A 27812-nucleotide genomic window follows, 5' to 3' on the forward strand; every position below is an offset into this window, starting at 1 on the left:
CTCTTTTTGTGTACCCTGGAAGTGTAAACCGATATCATAATGAAGTATATGATGTTTATTCTATTATTTTCACCTTGCCATGTATGCAGGAATGCATAAATAATGGCTGCTTTGTCTAGTACATTTACTGATTCAGAAGTAAACTATGTCTTAAAGATGCAGTGTATGATCCTGCAGCCTTACGTTAAGCTGGGCACTGTGACTAGTCCCTATAAAAACTAATGTTCTGCCTAAAGAAGTTGAACACCATTTTTAGTCAGGTGATTAAATACTGTTTGCAAGACACTTTCATTTATAAAGAACCTTAATTGGAAAATCCTCCTAATAACCTTGTGAGAAAAATAAGGTATCTCCATTTTACAGAAAGGAAAACTGATGGGGAGATGCTGAACACGTTGCACAAGCCCACACAGGACCTCAGTAAGTGCTTAAGAAATCCTAGCTCCTTGAACTTTTTTTCAGGCAATCAGAAGCTCCCTTTCCTCTCTCTTGTGAAGTGTTATTAACGTTGTCCTGGATGGTTCATGGAGTGGCTCTGACCTTAGCTTGCCTCAAAGACGTAAAGCTCCATGGTGGCACGGTTGCCTTCATTCCCATGTGACATACATGGCGAAAGCTCTTTCACCTGAATCCAAGGTGGATATGGTCATGCCCATATTCAATATCATGTGTAGGATGTCGGCTTTCCCGAGGCTCCATTTGAGCTGTCAGTCTGAGCAAATGAGCCACGTTGTGCAATAGCGTTATAACACTGTGATGGTGTTCGTGCAGTTGAGCTCCAGATAAATATCTGGGAAGAAAACTGCCATATGATGATAGCTCTGGGCATATCATCTGCTTTGTGACAAAAGGTGCTTCTGCATTAGCATTTCACTTTGGCCCAGGAGTGCCCTTTTGAAGTGAATCCTCCAAATGACCCTGCTTACCCCACGACGCAAGGCAGTCTTGGAGCACGCAAACTGAATTCTTTTGCGTGAAATTAAACCAGATGATGTGGTCTGGGAGCTCCAGCAGCTAATGGGAATTCAGTCTACAGGAGCATGCTGGAGCTAGTCCACGTAACTTCTGACATGCAGCGACCTGAGGCCAGTCCCTGCTCTTCAGCGCACAGTGTAGACGTACCTGTATTTGCCTATTTGTTAGGTGAAGTGGGGTTCCTCTCCAAGGACTTATGAGAAGCTCAGATAGTAAGGCAGGGAGGACATGTGAAATAGCCTGCAAAACCTGCGTAAGAAAATACACTGGTTTATGTATAACCTGATCAGTTTATCTGCAGCAGAAATATTTTCATTTAGTTTAAATTCTGTGTGACTGAGGTCCTGTAGGGGAATATAACAGAGTTTGGAAATGTTTTGCTAAGAAGCACTACCAGTGCAAACCTTTAAAGGGTAACACTCTGTACATGGCTACAATACCATATTCTGTTTAAACTTGTTCATCATTGTCTTCTTGCATGACAGCCTTGGCATTTAAAATATGTTAGGGGTGACACAATACTTTCACCTGGTGCAGACATATATCACTGGAAGGATGTTCTCATAAACAAAGTGCTGCAGGCTATGATCTTATCATTCTCCTCTTCCTTCTTCTCAGTTCAGTTCAATGACAAACACGTATTTCTCTTCTTTGCTCCAGTTTCTGGTCTAGAGAAGCCTGGTGTTGGAGCAACAGATGATGTTGCAAATCAGGAATGACAAGCATTGGTGGTGGCAAGGAACCGAGGGGGCAGCAAGCATGCAACATAATTTATAAAGCTTCAGCTGGTGCACGAATTCTATACGGCACTGCAATTTTATAGCATGAGCAAAAGTTTACTCACGTGCGTGCCTGCACACACATGTTTTTTTGAGAAAGACGTAAAGCAAATTAGAGTGTTCACATGTAATTAGCTCACTATTAGTACGGTTCAGCTGAGGCGATAGGTAGACAGTAAACTTTGAGATAGCTCGCAGATAAAAGGACTGAGGGTGTTCTGGAGAAAGCTGGAGGTAATAGTTCAGAAGATAAATTCCTGACAAATTGAGCAGGCATCTAAGGATGTTCTTGCCCTACACCATTAGCACGGCACAGTGTAGCTACACAGGTCTTCCCTCTCCCCCCTGCAAAACTTAACCCTTCCTGGCATCCAGGGCTCTTTCTCCTTGGATAGCCCACTTTTAGATTATTTAAGAATTAATCTTAATTTTCTGTTTAAACACATTTGTCTGGACTAAAGCTGTGAGAAATTCCCTGCTCATGCTTCCTGCCGTCCTTCTTGTAACAGCGTATGAAACGGGGACTATAACCCCCGTAGAGGCCAGAATACCTCCAGCTATTTATCTAAGTGTACGTGACCAGGCCTAGTAAAAACATTATCAGATACCATATGTAAGCATCACACTTGGAAAGACACTCAACGTGTGTCCGAGTTCAAGTCTTTGCAACTTCTATGAAAATGTGGGTATTTTACTAAATCTTTGTGCTAAATGAAAATGTCATTATATTTTTCTCTCATTTTCTAGCTGGCAGGGAAGTGCTTTTTTCTGTCCTTTGGGAGTTTTCAAGACTTCATTTTTTTCAACTAATTCTCTGGCTAAACCAATAAGCTGCTAAAAAAATAAAAAATCAGGTTGAGTCATTTGCTTCATTAATTTCAAAATATTTCATTTTTTGCTTTCACTTATAAATTAAAAATTAAAACCAAAACATATTTCAAAGCAAATAAATGTTCATTAAGAAAAATAACTATGAGGACACTTGCAATGCTTTTGAAGCATCTTTAACGTCTTTTTTTTTCAGTTGAGAAGCCTCATGAAAACCACATTGTTCCCTCTAAACCTTTTTGCCTGTTTGGCATTTTCCAATACAAAGTTTTCATGGAAAACCCCACACATAATCCACTTTTATCATCAATTTAGTATCTCAGGGTGTTCTTGTTTGGGATGGCTTCTGAGGAGGAATAATTGAGAACTTCCTGCTCTGAGTTGATCCAGCACTGAAAATTTCAAATACTGCTGAAATTATCTGTACTTCTGAGCATCTGTTCATGTAAAAGCTTACATTTCTCGAGGCCTGTTGTTTCATCCATTACTCTCAAATAGGACTCATCTAAAGTGTTTCTGTGGAACTAAAACTTTGTCATAGGTTTTGCACAACTTGTACACTATTTCTTTACCAGTGTGTAAACTCTGTAGCAAGTCTGTTAGGACTCCATCCTGCAAGGAAAACGCACACTTGATAGATCAAAGGAAATTTTCTTTTTTTCTGTCATGCCAGACACAGAATTCACCAAACAGGCAGAACTAGCACTGCTGGAGTGGGTAAAGCCATATTCACTAAAGAACATGCTATTTTTTTGCAGACAAGGAATCGCTTCTCAGCGTACAATTAGCAACGTTCAGTAAACAGTAATTCTTTAAGCCACAAAGAAAATTACCACTTCTAGTTTTAACGCTCATTTGTTCAAGGCTTAGGTAGGCATTTGTCATGAACAAAAGTTGGAGTAAATTCTCTACAGAAGAAATATTGAATCAAGAGTGCAAGATTGTGTTGATGTTTCGGTTCATCTTGAAGGAGGGAACCTTCTGCTGTAGATCTCAAGTGATGCTCAAGGGGAAGAACAGTGCGTACGAGGAGGAGAGCCGGCATGCCAGTGGCCAAGAGCCTACCACTAGAGATAAAGCGTGGGGACTGTGACGAGGTAAGGGCCCTCACAAGCCACTCAGCAAATGCTTTCTTTGCAACTCTTGCTGCCCTTCTTCCCAAGGCCCATCCCGTCTGTTTTCCTCCTCCCACTCTGCAAAATGACAAGAAAACCTGAGGCTTTTCACCGGTTTCTGGAGAGAGGAGCAAGCTCTCAAACAACAATTTGTCTTGCCTAGAAGCAGCTGTGCTGGGTTAGACCAAAGGTCCAGCTAGCCCCTCACCCTGGCTGTGGTAGAAACCCCTAGCAGATACACAGAAAAACGTCGAAAGTCAAACACAAAGTAATTCTTCTCCCGATGTATTTTCCTTGTTCCTATCACTTGGTGCATTACAGAGTCTGATGGTAGAAGCTGCATAAAACAAGAATGTTTAACGGTATCAAAGGAACTATCTTGCATGAATTTCTAGTCCTTTTTTAATCTGATTATATTTTTGGTATTCTGTGGCAGAAAGCCCCACAATTTAATTGTGCTGCATAACAAATAGAAAATTTTGTTCACTTTAAACCTCTTTTGCTCCTTCTACTAAGATAGCTAATAAATATTCCCCTCTTCAGAAGATTCTTCATAACATTTGTCGTTGTATAAATCTCAGGCACCTTTTTTCAAAGAGTTTTAAATTTATCTAGTTTTTCCTCACACGGAAACAGATACATACAATTACCCACAAGACAACCACTATCAAACCCAACTGTTGTTACAGGGATTGAAACTCTTCCAAAAATTAATTTATTTAAAATAATCCTAACAGTGCAAATATCCAAAGATCAGGCAGATCTATAAAACCTGCCTGCAGCAAAATCATGCAATTAGAATCACGCTCATAAGTGTTGGAGTCTTAAAACATTAATAGATCATTTTAATGGAAGGAGTTATTAAAATTGTATTTGATTTGCATTATTACAACACTGAATGCACTATGGAAAACTGAGTTCATGAGAGAAGTGCAGCACAAAACAGATTCTTATTATCTGAGTTGGAACTTTAAAATAGACCATGCTTTACAGTTCTGCCTGAATTTTCTTTAGTTTTATTCCTCTTCTAAATTGATAAGAACTCCCATTTTTATATTAGAAATAGAAAATGAGGAGGAGGATAAGAAAATAGCTGGATTGAAATAAAGCCTCAGAAAAGTAATTTGAGGAGCAAAAAGTCCTTCCCAATGTAAGTAATTTTTATCATATATGAGATGTGTTGTTCTGATCATAACCACTATCAAAAGTCCCATGAATTGCAAGGTTTCTGTAGATGATTTAGGAAAAAGTTGCCCCAAATGTGGAAGCAATTATAAAGAAATTCATGACTCATTAGTAAGCATTCCTTGTTTTATTTCTCTTACAAGTAGACTGTAATTTCTGGATCTCTGACATATTTTCTATTGGGCACTTACCCTCCCTGATGTGTTTATAAAATCCCCCATTTCATTAGTGGGACATCACCAGCAAATCTGATGTACAAATGTCTTCCTTAATCCAGTAGAAAGCAGAGTTTGTTGGAGTCAATGGAATCACTTCCATCATTTCCGACAGACTTAGGAATAAACCTGCAAGGGTTAAAAAAAAAAAAAAATGCAACCATAATCACAAAGTGGAAGAAGGAATACAGTGAATTTGCTCTGCAACTGAGATATTTTTAGCTTTGTATTCTTTAGAATCCCTGTAAAGGTACATCCCTCATGCACAGTTGTCGAAAATAGCGTTTAGGCATTTAGACTTGAGTTGATTTAAGCCAGTACAGAAGTGTGCTCTAAATTTTTCAGGGCAGTGCAAATGTGCAAAAATGGTGTCTTCATGTTCAAAAGCTCCGTATCATTTAGAAGAACTGTGCCAATAATTTTAAAAAAGGAGACTATTTCTATTAAAAATAGAAAGCGTCCTGTAGAAAAAATATTCTCCATCTTTTGAACATAAAATATGGTTTAAAATTCAATGATCAGACCCTTAGCAGGTGTAAATCATCATAGAAATGATGCTGTAGCACTTTACATGATATTACCAAATTGTCTTGCTGGTAATTAAGAATATCCTCTATGGAATAAGGACCAATGACAAGAGAAAGTATAAGTTGATATTGTCTCAGCACACATAAGTGGTAGACAGAAATATTCATGTACATAATCTTACACCTAGCCTACATGATACCCAGTGGGCTACAGTAATAGCATACAGAATTATCCTGGAAAAGGCAATTCTCAACAGAAACTAAAAATCTTATGAGTTGTCTGTAAGTTCCTCATAATTATACATAACAAAAATGGGAATAAAACTAACAGGCATGCACTTGGAAAAGGTTTCTTTAAAAACGTTTCTTTAAACTTTCTTTACAAATCCAGAGCATATTATACTCACATGTTTTTGAAGCCCAATTTTCCTGTATTTCATCCCAAGAAAATCAGTATCTCCTCTTTTTTCCCATCTCTTTTCGTGGGTTTATTATGTCTATATTCTACAGCCCAGGGAAACATATGTAATTTCTATTACTCAGGAAGGTAATGAAGTCAGTCTGATGAAACATGACAAACTTTTGCTCTGAATTCTGGTGTAAGTTTCAGGGGAAAAGGACACCTCTTAATTCAATAGCCACTTCCATGAGGAGCCATACAAGCCACACTGCCTGCTACAGTGCAGTTCCTTTAACATACCAACATAATGAGCCTTTTCCAGGATCAAACTTTTCTTTGAAAAGCCAGTGCTTCCCTCTCGCAGAATGAAAAGTGCATCGCTTTTGATTCTTGTGAAAATTTCTAACAGCTTCCTTAAGGAGATGTCCATTTTGAGCAGTATAGTCTCAGGATCTCAGACGTTCATGAAACCTACTCTGACCTATGTGTTCTGCTCATGGCTTTCCCCAGTATGCTATGGGGTTTTGAAATCACTTGTTTTGAATTCAAATTAAGTCCCTATGGGGGTGGTAGGTCTAAATTCCATTTAACAAAACATATAGCTGATGATCAATTCCCTGTTTTCTCATTTCGGATATTAAGATCAGTTTTGGTTCCACTATCCCAAAAAGTTTTACAAATAGTCAACTGAGGGAGGAAAAGTATAGTGCACAGTGGTGAGTGATGCTTGGATGCGTGTGTAATATGTCCTATAACTCCAGAATAACCAGATGACATCAAAAGGCCAAATATTTACCATATATAAAGGCGAAAAAATAGTCTGTATAGATTACTCATGGGAATCTTTATCGCAGATATTGAAGGATATTTTAGGTTAGCAGAAATCAAGAAAGAATTAGGCATATATATATGCCTAAAAGATTAATGCCTAAAAGATTAATGCCTTTAGGCATTAATATGCCTAAAGATTAGTCTTTGATCTCAGGTAAAACGTAGAAGGCAGAAAACACTGTGTATTAGAGGTCACTGAGCAAGAACCATTATCTAGGCATCAAGTGCAAACATAGAACAATCGGAAGACTTTTTCTGAGGTATGAAAAAAATCCACTAACAGCAGGAAGTAGACAGATTTGAATGCTTCTCTTGAAGCCCTCAAAACCAAATCTGGATGCCTCTTTGTAAGGCAGGCTCCAGGAGCATCATCCCTCCAGGAGATCTGATCAGCTCCTGATCTCAATATCTGCACAGTCCAGGCAGGGAGACATTGAATATTAGCATCTGTCTGAAGCTGCTTAATGTATTAGGCTCTTTTTTTACCTGTTGATATCCTGACTTCTCCTGTATCATGTAACAGGGAGAAGTGTAGTCTTTTTCCTTATTAATATAGAATGTAAAAGTATCCACATATGAAGACTAGCAAAATGCTGCCTGTTGTAAAACACCAAATATTTTGTATAGAGGGAAAATTCTGTGACCTGTCTACTAAATGAGAAGCACAAACGTGTGTGGACCCAGTGAACTCATCCCATTTTGTGCATATTGGAGCTTTGCAAATCTCCAGAGTTTTGTGTTTAGCAAAGCAGATGTGCAAATGGAGATCCTGGTGACCTCACCTCTGCGAATCAGGCCTTTGACATACATTACTCTCCTGCTGACAGCAAGAGAAGTGTGGATCAGTTGGCATTTCACACCTGCAACTAATGTAGACGTTGTAACGATACAAGTGAGCATTAGGAATAGAAACGATGCTTTGGATATGAACCAGCTATATTTAATGGGAAAGGTGCAAATCCACATTACGACTCAGGATATGTATTAGCTGCAGCCCTTCTTTAACCTGGAAAGAAAGAATTATATCGAAGGGGACTTACCTCAAAGAGTTTCTCTTTCCTCTGGCAGAAGTGATGATTAGGCTAAAATTGGCCATTGGTTTTATCTGTAGTTGGGGAATATATGATTTAATTTGTACAGCTTCAGCTGGTAGGCCAGTCTCAGCTCAAGGTCCTGATCTACTATAAATACCTCTTCACAATCAATAGAGGAATGAACTTAGAGTAGAGCTGAGGATCTTGCCCTGCTCCCTTGGCCTGGACTGAGCCGACCTGATAAATACGTGGGAGGATGAGATCTCGCTGAACATCCCCAGTTCTCCAGCTCCCCTCTGCCTTGGGAAGTCTGTGCCTCTAGACAGGCTCCTGGGGCCAGGAATTACAACAGCTTTTCACCCACTATTTTCTTGTTGGTAACAGATGCTCTGCACTGCTCCGTGGGCCATTTGGACTTCTACTAATGCTGCAGTATGTATTATCCTGTAATACTCATCACTGATCGGGCTTCTCTTCACTAAAGCACATCTACCAACTGCAGAGCATATGGGGTCAGATATGTTTGTCTGCTGCCTCATCTAGGAGTAACAAATGTTGTTGGGTGGGTAGAAAGGCACCATCACCCTCTGTATCGGTCTGCTTTAGCCCTGGGAATTCATCTCCACTTGATGGGTTTTGGAGGTTTCTTTGTCAGTGTCTAACAGGTGGCTGCTCTGATGCCTCCCAGCCTACAGTCTGATGCCTCGTGGCTTTCTTCCTGGCTGAGAAATGTCACAGATGGAAGGGAGCAGTTTTGTCTCCTCCTGCCAAGCGTACGGGGTGGGAACGGGTCGCACCGGCACATCTCTCCTTGAAATGTCAAGGGATGCTACCACCACCAAAACAGGCCCCTGGGCAGTTACGTGACATCTGGCTTGAGAAAGGAAACCGGTTTGTCACCTCATTGCTTAACAGCGTGATCTCAAGCCAGAGCTGCGGTGTACCTATGGGCGCAAGAGATAAGATGACATTATTAACACAATACTCATCGTGTTCTGAAGATATTCTAGTTTCCAACCTCAGAATGTGACACAACATTAAAATGTTGTGGGATTCTCGGTTACATGAATACTAATTTATAGGTTCTCCTACCAAAGAAAACGAAGCATCTGTCCCTACCCCTCCTCCTGATTTCTGTTAGAAGACACAACAGCTCCAAAGTAGATGAGAGCTGTCATAATCCATGAGCCCTTGGCCTGAAAACTGTATATACATGTAGGAAACACGTTCTTACCTAGAATAACGTAAGCTATAGATGAAGTATGTGTGAATATTGTTGTGTAACATGATTGTATGTATATGCTCTGCAAAATGTATTTTGGCTGTAGTTGAGAATAGCAGTACATATGATTCAAAGTAATCGGGTACATCAAAGCATGTAGGAAGGGCAGAGAAGAGACAAAGGGTGGTATAGATAAAGGCAGGGAAAAAGGAAAGAGAATCGATGTGGAGACAGCTAAAAGGATGACAGGTGGGACAGGCAGGGTCAGGTAGGACAATTCCAAATAGTTTGTAAGAAGATGGGAAAATGCCTCTCTGGCATTGTACCTTTGTGTTTCTCCACAATGATGTTATAATGCTTTTTCTACTCCTGATGCAAATGAAGCACTGAAGTTCTCTTGATTGTGTCCCCCCCTCCCGCTCCCATAAGATGTCCTTTACGCTGTGGTGAGATCACTGATGTATTAGTCCATTTTAATCTTTTCAGAAAGAATCCAGGAACTGCGGTGAGATCATGACTGCAGTAACGTCTAAAAGGGTGGGTTTATGGAGGAAAGGAGAAATTTTTCCTCTCATTTAGCAAAACTGTAACAGAATTTGTGGCTCAAGTGTGTTGGACAAGTTAAGGTTTGTTTATTTTTCTGTTGCGTGTTTTTGCAAAAGGCAGTCTGCTTCACACTCTTTTTTCTAAGTATTGCATAAATGCAACAAAGCTTGCAGACAAAGCACCCCGCTAAAGCAGTTCTCCGTTTGAACAATCATCTAGAAGCATCGTTACCCATGATACTTCCGCAGTCATACAGTCAAGAGGGAAGTAAAAAAAATCAGGCTCCTGTGATGACCTGAATGTCCCCACGTTAGACCTTCTGCATCATCCAGAGGGCAGATGCCTCACTGAGAACGTCCTAGTTCCCATCTCTTTCAAGGAGAAAAATCCTTGGAGCATCCCCAGGGCCATGGTATCACTGTCTAATATGATGTATTTGTGCCTCATTGATCAATGGAGTAATGCCAGGCATGAATTTGGACCGTGACGTTTCAGGTAATGACAGTGATTCAGAAGTGCCAAACTTTCACTGTTACTCTGATTTTACCTCCAGTCTTTTCCACTCTGTTTGCTAAGTGAAGTGGCAAGACTTAATGATATAATTCTGAAAGGTCTCTGGATGGATTTAGTACTGGGAAGAAATATGTAGACAGATGGAATAATATGCCTTGCTTTACCATGGCCGATGTATTGTATTTTAATGTGTTCTAATGAACTTAAAAATGACTCCCCAGTGTGCTTGCTGCCTGGGTCAGAGGGGTTATTTTGAGTTTGCCATCTTCCTGGATTCTTGAGATAATTCCCTCCGGATTTGTTGGGTCAACAACAAAGTGCTGATAACAAATACACTGTTGCTTTAATCCAGTGCTGTGCTTTCTCCCTCTTTGCAATGTGGATTTGTGCATACTAAAAGTTACACTGCTCCTAGTTTAACAACTTGAGGGCATTAGTGACATGCAGCATAAAACCAGTTCCCCTTTCATACCCAGCGACCAAACATCCTGGATGATCTGTGTGACACAGCGGATGCCACAGGTTTAGCTTTGCTCAAAGAGTTTAAGAGCTTTAGTTACCCAGAGAGGAGTGGGAGATTAATGGCATTAATTGATAGTGATAGGGAACTGTGGGCTGTAAATCCCATTGCAAGCAAAGAAGAGCCCACCTCTACATACTACTAATATACATAACTATAGAAAGCCTTCCTATTTAAAAAGACTAATTAATAATGCTTAGTGGTCTGAATTTCTAAGTATGAATTGTCAGGGATTTCGGCGGGCTTAGAGAGGTGGGGAAATGGGTTAACATTGCATTGTTTAAAATTACAGGGGTTTAAATTGTTTAAAACGATAAGTAGATAGGGTTTCCACGCCAGATTTGAGACATTTGTTCTCTTTTATTTGTACTAAAACTTCGGCTTGAGCTCACATTGTCATTCTACCCAGACTGCTTCCCAGACGAGATAATTTGTCTACCTGTGTTCCATTTTAGGCCTTGGTTTTAATTTGAGGATGATTCCTGCTAATACCAAAGACTGGATAGGACATCCATTAAAAGTCTACACAGCAATTGAAATGGAAAATTCCAAAAGAAACCCTATTAGAGTTTTTCTCCATCAAATCAACATTACAGACTTCTTATGCATTTCTTAATTAGACATTGATATTAACTGGACTGTTGCATGATTTAAATCTAGCTCTTAATCTCAGCTATTCTATGCTGCTGTAGTTTTTATGACATCCAACTAGCGACTGCTTTATGCATTAATCTATCTGGAAAACCACCTTCACATTTTTTTTGTCTTTTTTTAGAAGAATAAAGGCCCCAAGAAGGAAATGAAAGCTTTTGGGTTCAGCCATTAGTAATTTTCTGCTTAGTATTTGAAAAATTGCTTATTTTAATTGCTTCATAGAAGAAAAAGATATCAAAGCTAACGTTCTTTCTCTCCAAACTTTGTAATTATTTCTCTCAGACTCTTATTTGAAATGCCTTGAAAGGATTTTCATTGAAATGTAGATTTCTTCTCTTTCAAAAATACTTTTATTCCCCCATGCTTCTTTCCCTTTTTTTCTAGTGACTTCCTCTCTAGATTTAGAGCAAAATACATAGACTCCAATCTCTGGACACTGCAGCATGTGTCACACAGATGTCCCTTAAGTGCCAGCTTCTTTAAAACTAACCTTCCCATGGCCTAGAGACTGTGCTGACAATCGGCCATAGGTCTTAGACAGCCTGGTATCCTTGGGCTTCCTCCGCGGACAGTAAAGAAGAGTCATAGGTGTTATAGGAGTTTGCTATATCACAGTCCTACCCACTCTGACAATTGCTGTGGGATTTGCTTATTAATATCACTACCAAAATCAGGGAAGCCTAATGGAAAATTTTCATCAATGTTAGTGAGCATGTCAGTGAACAGAAGTTCGGGGCTTGTGATAAAGTCTAGGGACAGGTAAGTTTTGTGTGGTTTCAGGTTCAGTTTCCAGCAGTATAAATCCTAAAAATCCTAATCCAGGAAGGAATTTGCTCACCAAACGCTGTAGTTAGTTCTGTATTGTATTTAAACATCAGTAGCACAAAGCTTCAGGATCATGTTGGCCTCATCAGTAATCCTTGATACCGATATAGCAATAGCAGCAAGCAGTTCTTTATTTCTCCTATACGTTTTCAGGGAACATTATTTACTAATAGATTATGATCTGGTCAAAATGATCTATACATTCATTACATCTAGAGTGGGCTTTCATAACTCACAGTATCTAAGAATGAGGCAAAACTCGCATTTGTTTATAGTGCAGCAATCCTGCTCAGCAAAAAAAGGCACAGAGAAAATACTGTCCTAAGCACCTTGTGATCTGCTCCGAGTCCCAGGTGATTTCTCATGCCAGCTCAAAAACATCTTCAAGAGCTTCAGAAGAGTGGGGAGCTGGCTACCTCAGAGACGCCTCAAAATATAGCTGTTCTCTCTGCAAATAAGTGGCCCCGCAAGCCTAGCGCGGTCATGGCTAAGGTTATCTCGTAGGGGCAATCTTCACAGTGGAACAAAACATTCTGAGAAGAGAAGACTGAAGCGAAGCTCAAGCATTCTCAGTATCAGATTTTACACACATTTTTTGTAATAACACAAAAGGAAGAAAGAGAACAAGAAAATGAGTTAGAGGAAGATGGAGAGAGAGATGGTCTATTAAGCGAAGCTACTTTTTTACTCTCTGAATTTACAGTCCTGATAGACATCTTTATTCAAAAATACTCATTTTTTTATATTCAGATACTACAGTTTTCAATACTAGTTCCTAGATTTGTCTGGACAGATTACCCTCTTATTCCCACAATGAATCTTAATTATCCTTTTTATATCGTCAGATACTTTCAGTCATTTCCTGAGCTGTTTCTGGGGACAGAGAGCAGCTGATGGGTCAGTCAGTAAAGCAAGTACTGCGCATCCCTGTTGGCCACACATTTTTGAAGGCAGAAGCCCTTTGGCCCTAGCTCTCCTTAGAAAGATTTTGAGCACTAGTACAAGTATTTTGCTCGTATCTACTTTTGCTGAGCTTTTTTTGACTTGGCAGAGACTTGTAATTTTCTCAGCACCTTTCTGTGTATTACTTGGAAGCATCTAAGTGTGAGTAACTCACCTGGAACCTGTAGAAGGATATTTGAATGATTCATCTCTGAGACAAGAATAACCCCTCATGAAATCCAGGATGGAAATGACTGCATGGTTTAAAACATACCTTCCCATATCACTGCTGGTGCAGCAGGAAGGAATGGGTCCAAGTAGTTAAAGTCCAAATGACTAAATAAATTGTTTCAAAGCAGCAGTAGTAGCACAGAGGGCCATAGAAGTTGCCGGTACTGAGTAGTTACTAGACTTCAGGACACTTCATTGATTTCATCTGTAAAGAAACCTATAACACACATTATCTGTTATCACTACCTTCTGTGTCCAAGCAAAACTATCAAAGAGTAAAGCACTAGTCAAAGTGGAAAAGTTGCATAAAATAACCCACGACTTGCAAGTACTAAAGAGAAAATTATAAATGAGTATCCGTTTGGTCTTTGAGAGTTACTTTTTAGCTCTTATATTTTTAAAAAATATTATTTTTGTCTCAATTACTTGAATAAGAAAGTAGAAAAATATTACAACAAATTAAAATATAAATAGGCTTAAGAAAATCATCCATTTCATCAGAAAGTAGGGAGACAGCACAACTGATGTGTGTTATAGAATCCTTTATGAATGAAATGCTAAATCGCAAAGGGCTGACCTGGTAAAATAATTTTAGTGTGTAAATAGAGCAGGTGTTGCTATGACACACAGGTATGCTTTACTGGATTGAACAAGTAGTGGTCAAACACAGTTTCACAACTAGGCTGGGATTAACAACAGACTTTGTACAGACTTCATACATTGTATAAAACCCAAACTGAACAAAAATCCACTTACGCTGGAATAGTATTCATATTCCAGTCACATATCTGCGTGAAAGTTGCTTCTTCCAAATCCAAATTGTGACCCCAGCCTGAAAGCAGAGAACAGGATGCCACAGTATCACTGACCGCATAGTCTGTCATACCACAACCAGAGATTAAGATGGCATTGCGGAATAAAACACAAGTTTCTCCGTCACACCCAACCTACATTTTTTCCTGATGAGTTTATCGCTCTTAATAATCTCCACTAGCCTGAGAGAACAGATAATGTTTTCTATAAATACAATAAATAGTGCTTCAAAGGACATGGCATTTATTCAATTCGTCATTTCAGTGATTCAAAATAAATGTAAAAATAAAAGATGTCTAAAGCAACAGCAGGAGGATCTGAGGACAGAGAGCCTCAGGCTGAGTCCCCATTTTTGCTGCTGATGGGTTCTGCCATCTTAGACCAGTCACTTCAACCTTCAGCCTGGGTGCATTTATGTGCCTCCATAAAGCAGATAGTTAGCACCTTTTATAGGGATTTTACAGTACAGTGTACTGTACAATCTGTACAGTGCATGGCAATAAACTAGGTCCTGATCTTAACTGTGCCCTCACTCCGTGTGACTGAAAAACGAGTGATAAAACATAATAATAAGCTCTGAATAATTATGCATTGTCTTTATAGTGAAGCAGGCCTTGAGCATTGTGAGCTCTCCACTGGGAGAAGTCCCATTTGAAAAATCTCCCTGGCATAAAAATGAATCAGATCCTGTCACATGAATGGCCTGCATTTACTATTCTTTCCATTTACCTTCTAGTCTTTCATTTTCTCAGTTCACTTGTGCCTGTTCCCTGGTTGTCAGCAGGAACTGGGTAACAAGAACTTGCTGGAGATGGAGTATTAAATAAATAAGCAAACAAACGGAAAGAACTGCTGACTCGGCAGATGCACTATTACAACCATGATGTAAAACTATCAAACAACAAATGCAACTTCTGAATGTCTCATGATTCACATCACAAACAGCAAGGGAGAAAAGCGAAAGAGGATTTTGCCCAGTGCTAATGAAATTGGAACAACACTGGATTTTGAGATCATAAGAAATTCAGGATGGGTCGAGGTTGGATTCTTGGTCTGTCTGAGCAGCAAATGTTCTCCTTCCTGTAACCGTTGCAACGTTAAGCACTGCATCCATCATCTGTAAAAAGGCAGCCCTTGGCCTACCCTGACAGTAAGGACCACTCCACTATAGCCAGGAAAATCGGTCAGCATCTCAGGCCTAGGACATTGAAAATGTTTGGGAAGTTCAGGAGAACGCTTCTCTCTTCCCGAGCTCCCGACAGGTCTAAGTGTGATACCAGAGCTGCCTATTTCATCTGGGAGACGGGGAAGGCACACGCTGCCTAGACTTTGAAGCTCTTGGAAAAGGTAACAGCTCATACCTCCTGCATTGGCCTTGCCCCAGGTATGGGACATCTCCCCCAGGGAGATGGAGCAAACCAGAACAGGGCAGAGGCAGAAACACCACAAGTAACCGAATGGATGTTTTGGTGGGAAGAAGGGGAGATTAATTATGGGAAAAATCTGCTGGCCATTAGGTGTCCTGGAGCAACTATTACGACACTGAAGCAGTGGGTTTCCATGTGGTTTTAAGACATCTGCCCTAAGGAAGCATTTGCAATTGAAACTGCGTCCTCTTTTTCTTAACTCTGATTCCCATGGGCCAGCAGTTGCCTTGCTAAATGAAACGTTTCTTTAGGGAGACCGGCTGGCCTCAGGGATTGGTAATGCAATATAGTGCCTTTCATCTCTCACCCATGAACCCAAGTCAAACAGAGTTTGGTAAACGGCCAATAACCCTTACCATCCCAGGGGCTGTTTGGTGACCTGTGCGAAATGAGGAGGGTCATCTCTCTGTCTCTTTACTAGAAGGCAAGTGTTAACTTCACCATAAAAAGGGACACCGTTACTACTCATTATCACCCAATTTAACGTTTTTAAGCCAAGAGAATGAGCCCAGAAAACTCAACCAGCTTCTTACCCAACGGTGGTCCCAGTACTTCAGGGCTTGAAATATATTAATGAGGACAGTTGCATTGCAAACCAGGCTGTGCCTCTCCTGTGGACAAGAAATCCAAGTCTGAGCTACTCGTAGCAGGCCGTGATTGCAGTTCTCCCCAGATCTATGTGGAAATCCCCAGGAAGAATGGTTCAGTTTTTCAGTGCAGCAGGCACTGAAGCATGGCCATGAAGTTACAGAAAGCTGCAGATTTCTGCAAATCTGCATAAATGCAGCTTTAAATATGTCTTAAATAGACACAAGTAACCTCCATCGGGACACAGCAACCAGCACTGACAGAGTTAATGTGCTGAGAAATCCTTCACAGGAAGGCTCTGTTCCCTCACCCATCATGAATGTACTGTTCTGGTTACCAAAATAGCTGTATTTCGGAAGGGTTGAAGGCCAGAAACTCACTTTGGTACCAATTCTTGCCCTATGCACTGCTCATTTTAAGGTCAGACTTTTCGCATCAGGAACCTGTTAGAAGAAAGAGGAATCACTTTAAAAGTTGTTGCCACTCTGGGGGTCACCCTGGAAGGTCTGAGAGGGGAAAGGGAAGGGCAGGGGCAGATGTGGCCAAACACTTGGCCACATGAAAAATCAGCTGCCCCTAAATCTCAGTAGATCTGCATAAACCTCTGAAACCCACCCCAAACTCCAGCCAGCTTGTTCTTACTTACAGTGTTTCCCATCACCACTACCATTTTGTACCCCTTCGATGCCACAGCAATGCTAACATTGTCGTTGTCAGCTCTGAGTTACTGTTTAATCCCTACTATCTTGATTAATTGCATTAAATTGGTATACCTGTGTTAATTAAACAGAAGATAGCCGAGGCAGTTTTTACCTCCTATTCTTTTGTGTAGATCATTTCCCAGGGCTTCACAGGTTGTGGAAAAATAACAATACAGACACACCACACATCATATTTCAGCTCAGCTGATAAAGCTATTTTACTCATACAGTGGCCCGTGATTTTTTTTGCATATCACAGTATAGGCTTAATTACCATGCTGCTGCTGCATGGCAGCTCCCCTCACTTTTTTTTTTTTTATTTGTATTACTTGCAAGTCGTAATCATGTTTTCCTGTCATCCCTGAGCAATGTGCATGCGTGCGTGCGTACAGGCAAATGCCAAGCCTGGAAAGGAAATTTGATGCGTGTCCATGAATTGGAGTTTTCAAACTTTGGCTGAAGATTAGTACATGTAAACATAGCTCTGCCCCCTTCATCTTGGATAATTGGTCACAAATGCTACTTGACACTTCTCAAATCAGACACTTTACATACTTCTGAGCATAGCTGAACTTTTTTGGCAGGAATTAATTTGCTTTGCAACTCAGCCGCTCATTCCTGGCCCGATCCCTACTCCAGTGATTTCAGTGCAATGTTCTGCCAGTGCGAGAAGCACAGAGGCAGGACCAGATCTGTTTGCTAGCGTTGACGAGCCTGGCTTTGTTGACTCCCTCAGAAATACAATTACTGCAGCTAATGTTCTGCCCTTCGCCAGCCTTGATTAACAGTGGGATTTTTACCTTCAGAGCCCTCTCTCTATTCCAATTACTGTACAAGTTACATCGCATCAGGGGACATCTCAGAAAAATGAAGAAGGCAATGTAGCATCACCAGAAAATGCAACTTCTGACACACCAGGACCCTTCCACAGCAGCATCAGCTTTATGGGAGATGGCTACAGACACCATCCGCCCCCAAAGAGGTTGTCTCGGTTTTCTCATACCTCTCCTGCAAACAGTGCATGCTCCAGCAGAGAAGGGGAATCCATTTCTGAAGTACTGATGAAGTTTGAAGTAGCTACAGAATTTCATGCTATTAAACAGCCTCCTGTTTGCTCTGACATTGCTGTGTGTTTACTCACCGTGCACGGGTACTGCAAGAGCTGAGCAGACCATATGCTCACTTAGAAGGGCTGCCAGGTCTCGGGGAGCATTACTGTGCCTATTCCAGGAGGGGTTTGGGGCAGGAACACGTTCCATAAAGGTTTTCGCTAGGAATATTGTATTTTATCTGGTGATTTATTTCTGTCCAGCCTCTGGACTAAATGGCAGTTTATCAGCATATCCACGTACATCTATGAATAACCAATGGAAAATATCATTCACCCTTTTTTCACTGGGATGTTGAGAAGCTGCAGCATATTAAAAATATTTGTCAGTTTGTTCTTTTTGGCTATCAAGTGGGATGTGTGCCAGCATGCCCTCCTCGTGCTGGCTGCTTCATCCAGAAAACAGAGAGAAAATGATGAAACAATGTCAGTTCTAGAAGAGGACAAAGGTTCGCACGGGTCATTTTAGCGTTATTGTCTTGCTCATCACTAACACTGAATTTGTAAATTAGATTGAGCTCCTACCTGCAGAAGCAAAGGATGAAACTTTGCGCTGTGCTTCAGGTATAGACCATGAGAGGAGCAAATGCCTGGTCATGCACTCACGTTGGCTTGGTTCTCAGGACCTCTTACAGCTGAAAGCACTATGAAGAGGAGCCAGGACAGGAACAGTCCATGCGATGTTTCTGCAGCCTCTGGTAGCTCGTGCCATGACTGAGAGCTGAACCACTGCCCAGTGACAGTCAGGGAACCAGCTGCATCAACTGTCTCTCTGTGTGCTTAGTCCCCACACTTTCCAATCATGGTCTTGTGATGGTTCATCCCTAGAAAAGAAGGGTATCTGGTGTTACAAGAAATATGGCAGATTCACTGTGGAGAAGCAGATGCCCTTGTTGCCCCCGAATTTTCCATGGAATAATGCAAGAGAAGACATTACATGCTAGTATGTCTTTAATTTAAGGCAAGAATCTATGAAAACGCAACAGACGGAGACCTATCTTGCTTCCTCCTGTTTAACACTGGTATTGGAACCATTATGGGAGTGGTGGGTATGATATTTATAGGTGAACAAGGCACCAATTGGCAAAGAGATGCAACATAGCTCTAAAGCCTGAGCTAAGGAGGAGGCTTAGTTTCCGTTGCTATTATATATCACCATATAAATTTAGCTTTCAGGTCCTAGACATTTTAAAATAACATGTCTAGTGTTAGAATAGAAGAGTATCAGAAAAAGTGAATTACAGGTTACAGGCTTCTAGTATTTGCAGTAAAAGAACTGTTATCATAATTACACCTATAGAGTACTCATTTATGTTGTTATTAGGTGAAAAGGGTGGTAGAATTGGGACGTATGGAAAGAAAATCCTGCAGAAGGGGAGCCAAATAATTTAGCTGGGACAAAGAACTATGGTGGCTGCTCAACACACTTCTGTTTTCAGCACATGAGCTCATCGTGTGCATGTGGATCTGCAGTGTCCAGTGATTTGGGAGAAACCACTATAGATCACTGATATCTGGTACAAAGGGAAACAAACCACAGCCCACAGAAAAGCCTGACCTCACACACAAACCCCCAGACTGGGAGCTGGGTGCCTTCTTGTGCCGTTGAACATCTCCATAGTCTTTGCTAGGTGAGAATGGAAATTGCCCAAATGATTCTGTGAGCTTGATACCTCGCAGACAAAAATCCTTCCCACCACCAAAAAAAACCAAAATTCAAACCCAGACTCTTGAACGTTTGAAATGAGACTAAAATTTAAAAAAATATTTTTTTCAGGGGAAAGGTGAACCTCCATTTTGAATCATTATTTTGTGGTTGGGGCTAACTGGCCATTATTAGTACATAGGTACCCGCTGTTGTAAATCCACGGCATTGCCTCCTGGATGTCATTACTGAAAGTAAGTGAACTGTTGCTTCAGTGGCTAAAGATTTACTTGCTTAATGCCTGGTGTCATCAACAAATTCAGGCTGGCAATGACATCCTGCTCGTCTAAGCTAATATATAGCTTCGCACTCTCCTTGTTTTCCTTCCCATTCAAACTTATGGCTTAGTGTTAATGTCTACCACTAACCAACATTATAGCTGAGGTGAATGAAGTGATGAATGAACACACAGTTTGCATGTAGATAATTAGAAGTCCGGCTGAGTAGATCACATTATTTAATGTATCATCTTTGTATTTAAAAAGCATCTAAACAATATTATCTCTTCTATAACTCCATCTCTCCAGTGCTCTGACACCAGGGATGAATTGCGCTATGCATTTTGGTAGAGATTTGTTTTCTAAAAAATGATTGAATCACTTGGAGCTTAAATCGTTGCTATAATAAGTTAGTAAGTTGTCCCTACTTGAGAAAACTCTTGTGTCAGGAGTAAAACTCCTTGTTTGGCTGTGCTGCAAGAAATAGGATGATATTTAATTATGACAATTCAAACTCATCTGGTTTCTCCAAGTGCAGACTATATTGATTCACAGTACTAGTATAGAAAAGGTGGAATTAGAAAGCTGGTTTATTTAGAAACTTACTTACTCCTAAAAATGTCTGTTCAGCTCATTTTTAAATTTGATTTCTTATCCCACGTGAATTACACTGCATTTCTGAATCTTAAGAACTGCTTCTGCATGATAACAGCTGATCGAAGTACCAGCATAGTTCGGTTGTTTTGATTGTAAGATTTTTGTTTGTTGCTTTATTGGACAATGGTGTTTGCAAAGAGAGATTAAGAGCACCAGAGACAGAATTGCAGACCGTGGTTAGTGTGTGAGACTTAATATTAGTATAAAACCACAGGCTGTAAGATCAGTGGCAAATGAAACCAGCTTTCAGGCAGAATCAATGTCTTGTTCTGAAAAAACAGTAAGGAAAATCCGCGCCAGTGTTTCAGCATGACAAATGAACTGAGGCAAGTTGAAGATAATCATGATTATTTAATATTCCACAGCTTTACAACTCGATACTCTGTGGACAAAAGATCAGAAGGCTGCTGAGTCCAAAGTTTTGAATCTTTGGGTCAATATGCTTCTCATGTCTTCAGCATTTAGTTCAATTTAGGAGGAAACAGTTCTGCGCTAAGATAAGATCTCAGACAAAATTGACGTGGACTCACAACATGGCCTAACATAACAATTTAATCTATCCTGTGCTTCCCCTGAAAGAAGGCTTAATAACTGTGGTATGATTTCACCTGCTGCTTCTAACATTTACTCATTCTTTTTTCCTGAGTAAATTTGGATTATCAGATGGCGAGCAGCTTTGTTCATGGCAGACAAACTTGAATTCATTTAGGATTAATAACAATGGGTTCAATCCTGGATTTAATGGCAGTCTTAATGAATGGAGTCTTTGGAAGACAAATATTTGTTTGTGTTAAAGAGAAATAATTAATTCCCAATTTTCCTGGGTATCAGGTGATTACAGCACATATCACAAAATATTTTCCCTATGTATCCACCCTTGAGCATACGAACTGCAGGAACGTTCCCCAAGCCCTGGCATTGCAGATACAGGCCATTTTGACCTTGTCATTTCAAAAGCTGAAGTCTCACAATGAATTATTTGGTGTGAGGAAAAACACGTCTCTTACTCACAGTATTTTCTCAGGCCCTCTTGGTGATCTGATGCCGGGGAGTAAAGAGAGAGAAAGGTCCGTGTCACTGTGATCCATCGGCAGTCGTAGGTCAAGATAGAACTACTCAGATGGAGGAACCCAGCCTGGATCTGGATTTTGGCCCGATCCTCACCATTGTCTTAGACGTGATCATCTTCCAAATTCCTGTGGGAAATCCCACACTCTTCATTACTTTCCCTGTGTCTTGGGAAGCAACCGGAGCACACAGCACCACTGTGCCTGGCCGGGGAGCAGCTGGCTGAGCCGCCAGGCTGGGCTGCGCTGCCCTGCCCAAAACTGCGCACCCGCTCACCTCGGTAAAAATTAGCAGACTTCAGTAAATTTACCCTGCAGGCAATTTTACCCTGGAAAAACATCGCCCACATTGCTAGAGTTTAGGACAACAAATTAGAGCTTTTCATACGCACTGAAAGCTTGTTTTTTTCTTTTTTTCTACACCACCCACCCCCCCCCCCCCGTAACATCCAGTTGCTTAATTCCATTTGAAATCACCCGGGGTAGGCACCTAAATACCTAAATAATCTTGTCCTTCATGCCTGTCAACATCTTGAGGCACCTAACCACCTTTAGAGATGTGGTGTGAAAGCTTGTGAACGATGCAATCGAGGAGGGAAACAAAAGACAAGTATCCCTATTTGCTGCCCAAGAATCCACAAAGAATGCTGCTTCAGCTCTGCTCTGATTTCTAATTAGATTATGAGTGATGTAGGACTCTGAAGCCAAGCTGGAGTTTGTGCTAGCACTTTGCATGTATGAATGACAAAGGGACACCACTTTCATATTGATTTAAGCAAGCCAGTGGAAGAATGTTTAAACATCAAGTGCTTGATGCCCCAGTTTGCCAGAGCACCTGGAAATATCAAATTAATTCCAGGTGTTCTTCCATTAAGACAGGCTTGCTGCTTTTACAGCCACACACACAAAACGTGGCTCCCAGTTCCACAAATAAAAACTGAGTGGTTTCTGCTCCTAATGCCTCGATAACTCTGACATATTGCAAGTTCTGGAAAGAATTTTAATCTACATAGTTTTTTAAATGGGGAGGGGAGCGAGGGGGGAGGGATTTTAAATATGCTGCATACAATTTGTGATGGTCATCTCTAAAATGCAGCTCCATTATCCTTTTCCATTTGGAATGAATGAGGCTAATTAATTTCAGGCCATACTTGATGAGGTCAGCACCATACGAAGGGTGCGTGCTAGACATTGCTAATCTCTTTCAGCTGAGAGTGATGAATTAAAGATGAAGCATTCCTTTGCAGGCCTAATTTAGAATGTATATCAAAAACCTACAGCAAATAATACTATACCCTACAACAAAGGAAAACTTGTTCTCTCAGGCTCCCATGTAGGGTTGATTTTAAAGGCATTTTCATTTCACTTTGGAATTCCAGCTGTGGATGGGTGAAACAGTTCAGAAAATTCAAGCTTTCTCTCTTTCTATTGCTTTTATGGACAAAAGTAGGCAAGGGGGGGCTAAGGGGAGAGAGAAACTAGTCGGTGTTTGATGCTGTATATACTGTGATTCTGACTGTACGCTCGACATTTAGGAAAGCTGCCAGGGTCTTGTGCTCCCCAAGTACCTGTGACGTGACACACACCCCCCCCACGGTGCACACAGAGATTTTACCGTTGGGTTTTTTAAGTCTAAGGGGAAAGCTATCAAGTGTCCCGTTTTGTTCAGCATCATCTCAAGGATGTTTTGTTGGACGTTGCAGGCTTTTCCCTGGGAAGCAGGACAGGTCCGGCAGTTCTGCTGGGTCACCCGATGAAGACACAAGAGCTTCCAAGCCAACGTGGAGCTGTATTTCTCCATAGGGAAAAATACCCCCCTATGCAAAAAGGTCCCGTCACATCTAGGAGTGCAGGTAGCAAAATCTAACAGAAAAAGTCACCACGAAAGCAACCACACCAGGTCTGGAAGCAGTACGAATTGCTACAGAGCTCTTGAATTTGCTGGACTTGGGGCTCAGCCAAGCTTTGCCACCTTTCCCTTAGGCAAAGCCCCCCATAAAGTCCATAGGGTTTTCCCCCAAGTGAGGCACTGCAGGATTTGGCCCCGTGGACGGCAAGAAATTAACCTTAATTGTCGTTTCGGTAAAACAAGGACTATGAAATCCTAATCCAGCCTCTGAAGGAGACTGAAAACAATAGACCACCAGCTTCCCCATCACTTTGCTCTCTAATACCTGGCAGTTTCTTGAAATTCTTGACAGGTTGCTGCAGCGAGCCGAAGTTCCCAACTGGTGGCCATAAGCGGCTGCCGTCTTTGTATCCCAGTAGTCCTCATTAGAACAAAGCTGCTTCGAATTAAATCCAATCTACATGCCGAATCAATCTTTCAACCCTTTGATTGCTTCTGAAAATATTTATATTTCTTAATAATGCACATTTTGTCCCACAGCCTGTGATTAAACCCAGACAAGGTCCGGAGAAGCCTGAAGTATATGTAGAAGGGGTTATTTTGGACAGGAAAAGAAAGATAAAGAACACAGGTTTTTCCTATTGTGAAACCATTAGAGTGTATAAATCTAGCAATTGCAGTTGTATAAGCATCAGAGTGGGGTTGTAATAAATACAGATTGGAGTATTATAGTAACCAAATGGAGTTTATGGATTATGTTCACTAGTTCATATTTCTCAGCTACTACAATCTAACTAGCATCGTGCTGCACTCAGCTCTATTAATATTCCCTATTAATATTCTCTTTACATGTTTGCGGGGAAACAAAAGTTAGGAATCAACTGCTGCTCTGTGTAAAACAAACATGTTTAAAGAATCATGCCCTCCAAAGAAAAAAATAAACAAGGGGATGCTGTAAAGCGACTGTGTTAGAAGGGCACGGGCTGTGGCTGGCTGAAATCGGCTCCATTCTGCCTGAAGTTAATAACTTCCATCTGAGTGAGAATCTGGCCCCAATGCAGGGCATTTGCTGGGTGAAAATTAGGATGTAAAAATGAAGACAATAACTGCTACTATCCCTTACCCTGCTAAATTTTTAAAGTGGTAAATAATAAGCTTTGGCTGGAGATGAGAAACACACAAAGGCTTTGAAGCTGTGCTTTGTGGTAAATAGCATATTATTCCCTCCTCAAAAAGTAGCATACATCACAGGTAAGATATATGGAGTTGAAGGGAAGGATACATTCCTTAGCTGAGAAGTAGCCCAGATAGGGCCTGATCCTCCCGAGTGGGAATTTGCCGTCGATTAAGAAGGTGGCCGTGGCTGGGGACACAGATCAGATAAAGGCACTGTACCTGTCTCCCTCCCTAAACATAAATGACTGCCCTTGTCTATAATAAAAGGGAAAAACTGACTTCGGAAAACATGCCACAATAAATCTCCTTGGATAAAGTAGTGCGATGCCTGGGTGAGAGGGAAAGAAATCCTAGAAAGTAAAAATATATAATGCTTATTTAATATCGTTGTCATCATCAGCATCACATGCTCAACACATCTAATATACTGGTAAATGCTTGTGGTAGTTTTGCTTGTGACAGTATCCCCTTTTATAATGGAAAGAAGGAAATATTTTCAGTCAAAATATTATTCACTGATTCCTTCATCACATAATTCATTATATTAAGCTGTAATTTCCTAAATATGTTGGGGCGGTGGTATTATTATTATACATATATCCTGAGTCTCGACATCTATTTTGCATTAATGTATGATTTGGATGCTCAGTCTTTAAGGTAGAGAGAAGTTTTTATCATCACCAAAAATAAGGGGAGAGGAGTGATGGAAAAAAACTCTCACAAATAGGGACAGATCCAAAATCTAATGGCATGCATGCAAATCCGTTTTGGATCAGGCCCCCAGCAGAACATTATATTGTATAACCAGTCTTTTCTGAATATCTTCTATTGTTTGACAACCCTGATTTCACACTAAACTTGGAGTTCGTTTCCGAACAGAAGCTTTTTGTATAGAAACTTTAAATCATATCCCTTCATGAACACACACATACCATAGAGGATATTGTCTTATTAAAGAGTTTAAGCCTAAAGGTGTATGCCTATTTTTAAAAGAAATTTTCTGATTGTAGATAACTGCTCAATTTGATTTAGTGTCCAATGATAGTGATGGGGTTGATAACTGAGCATTCATCGGTAATTCATCTTGTGCTAGTAGAAATTTACAGCAAAGCAGTGCTTTCCCAACACTGACAAGTCCTATTAATCTTCTTCAGACACATTTCAATAGGTGTCTCCATCTGTGCCCAACATCTAAACACTCTGGCATCACTGGGGACTCGGAGACACCTTCATTTCAGGTTACACTAGTGAAAATGTGATACTAGATTGTACTTTATTTTTAACCTAATTCTCTCTTTTCATTCAATTAGCCTTTCTTGCCTGCATTTTTCTACTCATGTGTAACATCCTTTTCCCAGGAAGAGCTTAAAAATGAGATTTAGTTACTTAAAGAGACAGAATCTGCCAGGGCAAGAGCAACCAAGAGCTTAATACATAAAAGCAGGATAATAAAGCTTACACGTACAGTGTGGAGACTGAATCGCAGCCGCAAAACACGTCCTGTGTTGCACGCCCACGATATTCCCCTCCTGATGCACCTCTTGCAGGCATTGTTCAGCTAGGACAGGTCTGAAACTAAACACCCCACCTCCAACTTCCCAAATTTTAAAACAATTGCAGAGCATTTGGGGTTTGAACTCCAGTACGTACCAAAACACCTCTGTTTGTTCAGGCTGTACGGGGATCACCACCATACATCCCCACTTCGCTTTACATATACGGCTAATGCATGAACAAACACAGCACAGTCAAATTACAGCAATAACATTTATGGGTGGATTATGTTCCAACTTCCTCGCTTATTAAAAGCGAGTAAATTGCACAGCACATGGAAGAGGTAGGGTGCAAATGCGGGCGAATTTCCACTCGGAACCAAATGTTGTTTTTTCACTTTCAAAGCTGCGATGAGTTTGCTAGCAGACGCAGCACAGCTTTAAAGCTTACTCATTCAAAAATGTGTGTTTGGGTTCTTTTCTTTCCTCCTCACTCCATTTACATTTGCCTTTCAAAGAAGAGCAGATGCACACCGTTTGGGCTTGGGTAGCTCCTCCTGCTCTGAACTTTCTTCCTGAAAAGAGCAAACCATGAGCCATGCGACTGCTCCACAACTCGGAGGCAGTTTCAAACTTTGTTTCTGGCTTTATGAAGTTCTCTTGCGAGTCTTATTATAGATCTAAATGACCTTATTGTAGGTGGCAAGTTTAAATGTGCCATATTAATAACTTGTTATCCAAGACAAATTAAGTCCTTATGTGTCAAAAGCACTCTGCTCTGGATTACCTACAAGACAAGTATTTATTGAATAAACGTTGGATCCAATTTCATTTTAACGTGACTGACTGTATGCTTCAGCCCCTTAGAATGAGATAAAAGCACTCAAACATATAACTGTGTTGCAACATTACACCTAACTTGTCTATTTCTATTATTGTCTTTTTAATGTGGGATATCAAAAGTGTTTGGGGTTTTTAAGGATATTATTATTATTATTATTATTATTACTATTACTATTATTATTATTACTATTATTATTCTGAAGAGCAAGGAGAGAGATAGAAAAAAAGACTGGCATTCAGCCTAAAGAGAAATCATTGAAACAAATTAATCCTATGCCGTTTAAATTGACATGGTAATCCATCATCAGCAAAGGGAAACTCTGAAAGCAATCTAGAATCTGCAGTGTTCTTTCACTGGCCCTCAGGCACAAAGACAGATAGTAAAAGAGGAAGAGAAAAAAAAAAATCATAAAAGTTAGCAGCGCCTTAGCAAAGGAAAGGGCTAGAGAGAGCAGCTTTCACTTTTTCCTGCTTTCAACCATCCAGTTCAGAAAGCAACGCTGATTAACCTTCAGCCGTTGCCTACTAACGTGTACTTCTGTATGTCAAATCATCTTCAGCTGCTGAGATATGAGTAATTTCAAATAGTGCAGAGCCCCCATCCTATATAAACTCTACCATTGAAAACTCCGCCAAACGTCAACTTGGGCATTTCTGCTTACAGAGGGCCTTTTATTAGCCTAAACTTGATCGTTCCAAATGGACAATAAATTCTATCTTCACAGCCCTGGAGAAAAGAGCTGTACTATCCTAGGGAGTTTAACAGCCAGGATATTCATACAGCTAGCATGAAAAATCGGGGGGGGGGGGGGGGGGGGGGGTGTT

At 40.6% G+C, this 27812-nt stretch overlaps 1 long non-coding RNA gene across 11 annotated transcripts in view; it reads right to left on the minus strand.

Annotated features, from left to right (window-relative positions):
• Positions 1 to 4569: 4569 nt before the first annotated feature.
• Positions 4570 to 27812, minus strand: part of LOC142411793 (uncharacterized) — a 33736-nt gene continuing 10493 nt past the window's right edge. For 2 of the 11 annotated variants that reach the window (XR_012776278.1, XR_012776277.1), the window contains exons 3-10: positions 23801 to 24049; positions 21571 to 21898; positions 18505 to 18803; positions 14885 to 18225; positions 14099 to 14174; positions 13386 to 13559; positions 7896 to 8833; positions 4570 to 5226 (exon numbers count right to left, since the gene is read on the minus strand). This is a non-coding gene — a long non-coding RNA (uncharacterized LOC142411793). The remainder of the gene's footprint in view (positions 5227 to 7895; positions 8834 to 13385; positions 13560 to 14098; positions 14175 to 14884; positions 18226 to 18504; positions 18804 to 21570; positions 21899 to 23800; positions 24050 to 27812) is intronic. The other 9 variants (XR_012776285.1, XR_012776280.1, XR_012776283.1 and 6 more) reach the window with 9 other exon arrangements.

Source organism: Mycteria americana, chromosome 6 (genome assembly GCF_035582795.1).
Source record: "Mycteria americana isolate JAX WOST 10 ecotype Jacksonville Zoo and Gardens chromosome 6, USCA_MyAme_1.0, whole genome shotgun sequence".
Lineage (NCBI taxonomy): Eukaryota > Metazoa > Chordata > Aves > Ciconiiformes > Ciconiidae > Mycteria > Mycteria americana.